The 8,144-nt window shown below is 43.9% G+C and overlaps 1 pseudogene; it reads left to right on the top strand.

Annotated features, from left to right (window-relative positions):
- Nucleotides 1-7,933: 7,933 nt before the first annotated feature.
- The window catches only part of LOC125536073 (serine/threonine-protein kinase Nek3-like), a 30,616-nt pseudogene continuing 30,405 nt past the window's right edge, over nt 7,934-8,144 (top strand).

Here is an 8,144-nt window from a genome sequence, read left to right as displayed (position 1 = left end):
GCTAGGGTTTTGTCTAGAAATGGAAGGAGGGTTGCTGCTTAAATAGGCTGGGGCAAGAGGAGATGGTTTTGGGGGGTGATTTGAGCCCTCCGATCGCAATCAGACAACTCCTACGAAAGTGGGGGATTGGTGGGCTATGCCAAGAGGATTGGGCTAAGATGAGAGGGAATTAGTCTGGCCCGGTGAGTCGGTGACAGTTTTATTCGAACACATCTGACAATTTTAACCGGCAATGATGCAACACAAGTTTAATGGTTGGGGCATCAAATGACCTCCGAACTCAACGAAATTTGGTAGGTGATCTACCTACAATATAAAAAGACCGCACGCCAACTTTCACACCATTCGGAGAACATATGACGAATGGGTGAAACCAAAGAACCTTGAGAGTTTGAACAACTTGAAAGAAATAATACAACAGAGATGGATGAAGTTGAGAGCACTCCGGTAGAAAACATAAACAAGGAACACCATGAGAACCATAGCGGTTGTGAAGACATATGAAAGGGGTTATAAATAGACAAGAAAGAACATGCAAGCACTCTAATTGAAACAAGATAGACAAGGCACGCGAAAATAACAAATTCGGACAGCATGCCGGTTGAAAACAGAACAAAACCAGATGAGACAGAAAGAATTTGGACAAGAGAGCAACAACATGATGCCTCTGGAATGAATGAACTGAAGCTTGATACTTGGAATGAATAACAAAGAAGAACCAACACCTTCTACGACAAATGAATTTGAATGCATCCGTATGAAGAGGTCTTGAATGGAGTTGTTGCAAAATTAACAACAAAATATATGATTCTGTGGGCTTATGGAAAACATCTCAAAACTTGAGTTGAACTTCAGCCACTAACGGAAACAATTGATTGCTTGAGAGGAATAAAAAGATGTGAAACAGCACTTCCAAAGACAATGGAGAATTATCAAAATACAAGAAGAAGAATACTTGGGCTCCTCCAAAAGAATCTTAATGAATACTTTGAGAATGAATTAAATCCTTAATGAACCACCATGTTGAGCGTTAGTGAGAACACTGGTAATAAGAGAATGATCAAATGAAAGGAAAGTTGAAAAGAATAAGATGAAACCTTGCAATGATTTGAAATTGGTATCACGAACAAACTCCAGTAGAAAGAATTAAATCATCTCGAGGAAAAACCATTAGAATTATGTCATGCTTACCCTTCATCAACTTAAGTTAATGACAAGCCACGGATAGCAATGCTATTTATTCTTCTTGCAAGGATTGAGGAGAGATACAACGCAAACTTGGGAAAATCTTGAATGGCTCATCGATAGGATTTTGGGAAAAACGAATGAATTAATACAATGACAAAGGAAGAGGAATCTTTGACGAACCACCATAAGCATCTGAAACGAACTAAAAGAGAACGAATTGTCCGGATGAAAATTCATTCTTATGTAAAACTTTGAAAAGAATTTGAGAATAAGTCCAGAAAAATTAGAAGAGTCCGGCAAAATCAGGGAAAAGACCTGTGGGTTAGGGGTCACTCAAGAAACACCACTGGAAATGATTTTCTGAAAGAGAGATTGCACCGGTTGATTTAAATGGCTTGAATAAGGTAACAACCTCGAAATAGCTTGAAAGAATTAAGAATGGAAACGTGAATCTTCTGAGATATCTTCAACACTCTAGAGAAGAGATAGAGAGAGTTGAATTAACAAGAGAGGCTTGGATAAGAAATTCCAACATGGGAAAACATGTGAAACTGTAACATCCCAAATTTTCAATTTGGAATGTTATACATAGGTCATCATATCTGTATCATATTTTATTTCCATTTTGGTTTTTGAACCTAACAATCCTAAGCAACTCAAGGACCCACGGAGAGAGTTCGGGATTTTATTATTTTCATATATGATTTTTCCTCAAATATTGAAAAGAGGGTCATTTATATTTAATTATTTTTCTCTCTGAAATATTTCATATTAAAATATATGAGAGGAGATAATATGACTTCTCCAAAATCAAAGAAATATTGGAGTAAAAATGTTAAAATCAAATAAATAATTTTATTTGGATTTTATTGCTATTTTATTTGAATTAGAAAAAAATATGCATTTTTTCAAAATTGTATTTTTAGGCCAAGAAAATGTTCACTTCATTCTAAATATTTTACTTAGACGGTGAAAATTGTTTTTGGCATTTCTAGAACTTTTAATATTTATTTAGGATATCTTTTCCTTTTCGGCGGTTTGTTTTAGAAAAAAAGTCCCTAGACCGAACTGGGCCAAGGGCCCACCCGGCCTAGCTTCGCCGCCGCCTTTCCCCACTCGCGCGTGTGTCGCCGCTGGACTCGGAGGGAGTCCGAGCCCCGCCCGACACCGCCGACCCCCTCCCCAAGTCGGACCCTACCGCCACTTCTTCCCCTCCCTTTAAATACCACCCGGGCCCCCCTTGGACCCCGAGCCGCCCCGCCGCCTGCGCCGCACCTCGCCGCCGCAACCGCCACCTGCCTCGCCGCCCCTCGCCGCGCGCCACCTGCCGAGCCGCCCCGCGCAGCCCGCCGCCGCGCCGCCCCACCTCGTCGGAAAGCTGCCGGAGCTACGCCGGACCTCATGGATTCGCCGCCCGTTTTTTTGGGTTTTAGGTAAAAACCGCCGGTTTTTCTTAGAAACCCTAGATTGGTTTTTTTATTTAGATCGATTCGGTTTTTCTCGGTTTAGTTTCGTTTGCGAACGTTTGTTCGTTCGTTTTAACGAATGCATTCGCCCATTCGTCTCTGTTAAAGTACGTTCATGCCATAGTATTTTTTCTGCCAGTGACCTATCCGCGATTACTTTTATTGCAGATTAGCTCCTGATCTTCAAACCCTCGCAACTTTTTAACCGTTCGACCAAATCCTGTGAAACCAACGCCAAAATCTTTGTTTGTTTTGACCGTGAACAGTAGGAAAGGCTCCTACTATATTAATATATTAAAATAGTGATCAAACTATACAATGGGTATTTATATGGGGGGAGGAGTTAGGGTACAACTTGTCAACTTTGTGATAAGAGAGCTAAAAAGAGATAGAGATCAATAACTATAGGGAGTGTACAAAGTTCACTAGAAAGGGCCTACGGCCCTCTTTGACTCTATGTTGAAGAAGCTCGAAGTCTTTTTTGAATCTGTCCAGCCAGGAGTTGATGGATGGTGTCATTGCTCTAAAATGTTTGTTATTTCTCTCCTTCCAAATGATCCAGGATGCCACAATGAATTTCTCTAATAACATAGTAGTGGGATGACCGTTTCTTTGAGCCTCAACAGCTTGCAATCGATCATGGAAAGGTTCCAAGTTAATCCCAAGCCTATTCCAGCAAAGCTTACTAAAAGAACAGGTGAAGATCATGTGTTCCACCATTTCCTCGATATTCCTTCCACATAAGAGGCAAGTGTGCCTTCTTTTCAACATGTTCCTCGTATTAAGCCTGTCATGGAAGAGCAGCCAGGCAAAAACCTTCAACTTCATCGTACATTTTGATTTCCATACCCAGCAGAATACCTGGTGAACCTGGATGTCCTATGTTATAGTGCCTACTTTTCAAAATGTTCCTCGTATTAAGCCTGTCATGGAAGAGCAGCCAGGCAAAAACCTTCAACTTCATCGTGCATTTCGATTTCCAAACCCAGCAGAATACCTGGTGAACCTGGATGTCCTTGAAGAAAAATCTATAGTAATCAGTTGATTTACATATGGTTTTGCCCCATGTGTAGTGCCAAATGTCTGAGGCCGTCGTGGAGGGCTGTAGTTCAGCTGCAATTATTTGCATGTCTCTGACCTCCGCAAGCGCTTGAGGGGTCAAGGGTAGGTGAAATGTTTCCGCCAGCGACATGATCCCCAAGAAGTCCTTGACAGAAACATCTTCGTCCAATGAGTGAGAGAAAGCACGAGGATGGGAGTCTTGAATAAGTTTCCCCACCCACAAATCTTTCCAAAACAGGGACGTGGTGCCACACACAATGTTGACTCGAGAAATGCCTCTAAACTTAGGAGTGAGCTTGAGTACGTCCTTCCACCAGAATGAACCAACCGGCTCACAAGCATGTGGAATTTTTTGGCCGTAGTATGAATCCCATGTGAGTTGCACCCAAGGGATGTCCATCTTGTTGTAGAATTTATGTAGGAATTTCAAAAGCAATGCTTCATTCTGTATTCGAAGATTGAGAACTCCAAATCCTCCTTTATTTTTAGGTTTACAAACCATGTCCCAGGTAGCAAGAGAGTTACATTTATCTCCTTGTTCAGTTTTCCTGATCCATAGGCATCTGCGCCTAACATTGTCCAAAAGTTCAATGAGTTTGGGTGGGAGATGTAACGTGCACATTGCATAGATAAGAAGTGAGGTAATTGTGGAGTTGAGGAGAGTCAGTTTGCCAGCATGGGACATAAGGGAGAGCGTTGAGGACAAACTTCTTTCAAACTTGCTGACTAGGGGCATAAAGTCATGAATGGTAGGCCGAGACGTGCCCAGAGGCAGGCCAAGATAGGTAAAAGGCATGGTACCGATTGTACATTCGAAGATAACAGCAAATTGTGTGGCCAGAGCCGTGTCCAAGTTTACAGGAATTAGTGTTGACTTGTAGAAGTTGATTTTGAGGCCAATGGACTTTGCATATTTGGTGAGGATGTCTTTAATAATCGAGGCTCGATGAGGGCAAGCAGGCATGAGCAGAATTGTATCATCGGCATATTGGACAATGGGGTAGTCCATTTGTTCGGTAGACGGGAAGGGAAGCTGGATTCTACCCTCCCTATATGCTTCATTAATGGCAGATTGAAGGAGGTCGGCTGCCAGCACAAAAATGAGTGGAGACAGCGGATCGCCCTGTCTGACACCACGCCTGCAATGAAATTGTCTGCCCGGAGCACCTTTAGTGGGATTGAGGATCTGCTCGAAGAAAATATTGAATTTATCCAGGACAACCATTTCTCATTAAAGCCCATATGTTTCATAATGTTGATCATGGGGTCATGCTCGATGGTGTCGAAAGCTTTGGCGAAATCGAGCTTTAGTAGAATGATCGGTCGTTTGGAAGCTTGGCATTGGTGGATGTACTGAAATATCCATGCAAGGCAATCTTGTATAGATCTTCCACGGATGAATCCATATTGGTTACGGTGGACAATTTCCAGAATGACCTTCTACATACGGTTGGCCAGGAGATTAGTAATGAGTTTAAGGCAGCAGTTTAGTAGTGTGATTGGCCTGTAATCATTAACTGTGGATGGAGACACATTCTTCAGGATTGAAGTAATCAATCCATCATTAATGCTCTGGAGATTAAGTGTTCCTGCATGGAATTGATCACACAGCGAGTAGAAGTCTTCCTTGATGATTGGCCAGCACGCTTTAAGGAAGAGACCACTAAAACCATCTGGACCAGGGGCCCTATCCCGTGGCATTTCTTTAATGACCAAGTCAATTTCCTCATGCGTGAAGGGAAGAGTGAGGTGATCAAGGTTTGCATGGGGCCTGATTAGAGGCGGTAGATCAAATTGCATTTGAGTGGGGCTAGAGGTACCTAATATGTTCGAATAAGCATGGAAAAGGAGGGCTTCTTTGCCGTTGTGATCTTCCACCACTATGCCATCAGGTGTTTGCAGGTTAGCAATGTTGTTTTTGCGATATCTGTCAGTGGCCACAGCTTGGAAAAACTTTGTGTTTTCCTCGCCAAACTTAACCCACCTAATGGTGCAACGTTTCCTCCAATACTGTTTCTGATAATCCAATAGCCGAAGGAGATGATTTTTGATAATATTGCGGAAGTTGTTCTCGGGAAGTGTGAGAGCCCGCTGATTTTCTAGCTCATCTAGGTCTGCAATGGTTTTATTTGTATTCTGAATGGCCACCAAAAGCCATGAAATGCTTTTACTCCAAGCTTTTAGCTCCTGCCATAGATGTTTGAATTTACGACAGAGAAGGGTCGCCGCATTGTTCATAGCAATAGGTTTGTCCCAAACTCTTTTAACCACCTCCATGAAACCAGGGTGCGAAAGCCAATATGATTCAAACCTGAATAGTTTGCCCCGAGGGATTTTTGTCTCAATGGTTACAACACAGGGTGTGTGATCCGAGGTGGGCTTGCAAAGAGGTTTGACCATTGTATTGGGGTAAGCATGTGTCCAATGCGTAGAGGTAAAAACCCAATCTAGTTGCTCGAGAGGTGGATCTTGTTGCATGTTATTCCACATGTACAATCTGCATTTAATAGGTAATTCCACTAGATTATGTTTGTGAATAATGTCATTGAACATGGACATATCATTGGCATGACCCCCTGGCTTGTTCCGATTTTCTGGCCCTCTAATATAATTAAAATCCCCAAGGAATAAACAACCTTCATTTGCATGGATATCTCTGGCATAAAGCCATTGAGTAAAATCGTCCCGAGCAGGCCTTGTGCAGGGGCCATAGATGTTGAAGAGTGTCCACGCTTGGGCTGAAATCGTGCTGGTGAATTGAATTCCCAAAGCAAAATCTTCTTGGACGACCACAGTCCCAGAGAAGATGGAGATGTTCCACAATGTAAGTAAACCACCCGAAGCCCCACGAGAAGGAATGTAAGCAAATCTGTCGAAACGTTTAGGACAGGAAGTTTTAACAAACGCTAGATCGATAACAGGTTTTTTGGTTTCCTACAAACACACGATGGCACAACCACTAACAGAGATCGCATTTGACAACGCTAGTAGTTTTTTCTCTGAATTTAACACGTGCACATTCCAACATAGCACGTTCCAGCTACGCAAAAGCGGCATTAGGGGTAGCTAACTTAAGCCGAAGAAGAGGAGCTCTCCGTCGGGCTATTGTGGATGATAGCCGTGTCGTCCGGTGCAAGCAGAGCAGCTTTGGTGAGTTCCTGGGGTGGGACGGTGTAGTGAATGATGCCAATGTACTGCATGGTGTGGAGAGGTGTTGGTGGAGGGGCCTGATCCATGATCATAGTACTGGAGATAGGAGCAGCAGAAGGTATCACCCTGGGCTTCGCTTTGGATACAGTAGGGCACACATCAGAGGCTTGTGGCACCCTGAATACATCGAAACGCATCGATCTAGTGCTGCGCCTGACTTTAGTGGTGACCACAGGAGCCTTTTATTTCGAGCGACATGGCGGGCTGTAGAAGGGCCAGGCTCATCAGACGGGACTTGGGCTAAGCCCAAGTCAGAGTCCACCTCCAATGGGCCATGAGAGACAAAAGAGGGCCCTTTAGTTAAAGAAGTAGTTGGGGCCAAGTTGAGCAGAGCATCAGATAGAGCAGCACTATCTTGCGTCAGGTTGACCATTGAACTATCATCGGCAGCTTCAGTTGGAGGAGCGTGAAGGTGTTCAGAGGGCAGCGTACCAGGAACCTCCTCGTCAAGTGCCAATACATTGATTTGCATCGAGCTAGAAGCTGGTGCGTCATGCAGGACACGCGCAGAGAAGCACAGAAGGTGGGTGGTCTCCTGGTCTGCCACCTGAAGAAAGGTAGGAGGAGAAGTTGTCTGAAACTCCAATGGAGGCATCCCATATCCAGCGCTCCAGGGGCAAAAAGCAGCAACCATAAACAGGATGTACCAGGAGAGATAAGTAGTGAAGACATTCCTCGGGATCAAGTCTGAAGTCAACACTATAGCAAGCTCATTTCCTTCAACAGAAATACTGACATTCAGAGTTGCAGCTGAAATAGCAACATCCACATTGATGATATTGTGGATCACAGGGGGAGCCACAAAGAGAGTGCTAACTTGATTGTTGGATCCAAGAGAGGAGCCATGAGTGCTTGCAGAGGAGTTAGTGTCATACCAGACCAAATTCAGGCTGTTAGTGACATTGTCTTTGGGTAAAATGTCATCTTGCACACGGAGACCCTGAGCAGCAAGCCACGCTTGGAAGTTAACCAGGGCAGCTGGCATTTGTGGAGAAGGGGCTGCGGCCATGGGTCCCATTGAGCAGCTTGAGGACCCTCTTGCTGAGGAGCAAGGTGAGGAGCCTGATCATTACCAATCCCATTCTAAAGCAGCTAGTTCTGGAGTTGTTGCTGATAGAGCTGCTCCGCCGTGAGGCCATCACCAAACATGGGATACGGTACACCATTGGCCGGTGGTGGTTCTTCATCAGCTGTAGGGACCTCTGGGTAGTGTGCCAT

This window comes from Triticum urartu, chromosome 2A (genome assembly GCF_056163025.1).
Source record: "Triticum urartu cultivar PI428250 chromosome 2A, HENAU_Tu73, whole genome shotgun sequence".
NCBI classification, from domain to species: Eukaryota; Viridiplantae; Streptophyta; class Magnoliopsida; order Poales; family Poaceae; genus Triticum; species Triticum urartu.
The sequence above is the reverse complement of the archived record's forward strand: the minus strand, read 5'-3'. Positions and strand labels throughout refer to the sequence as shown.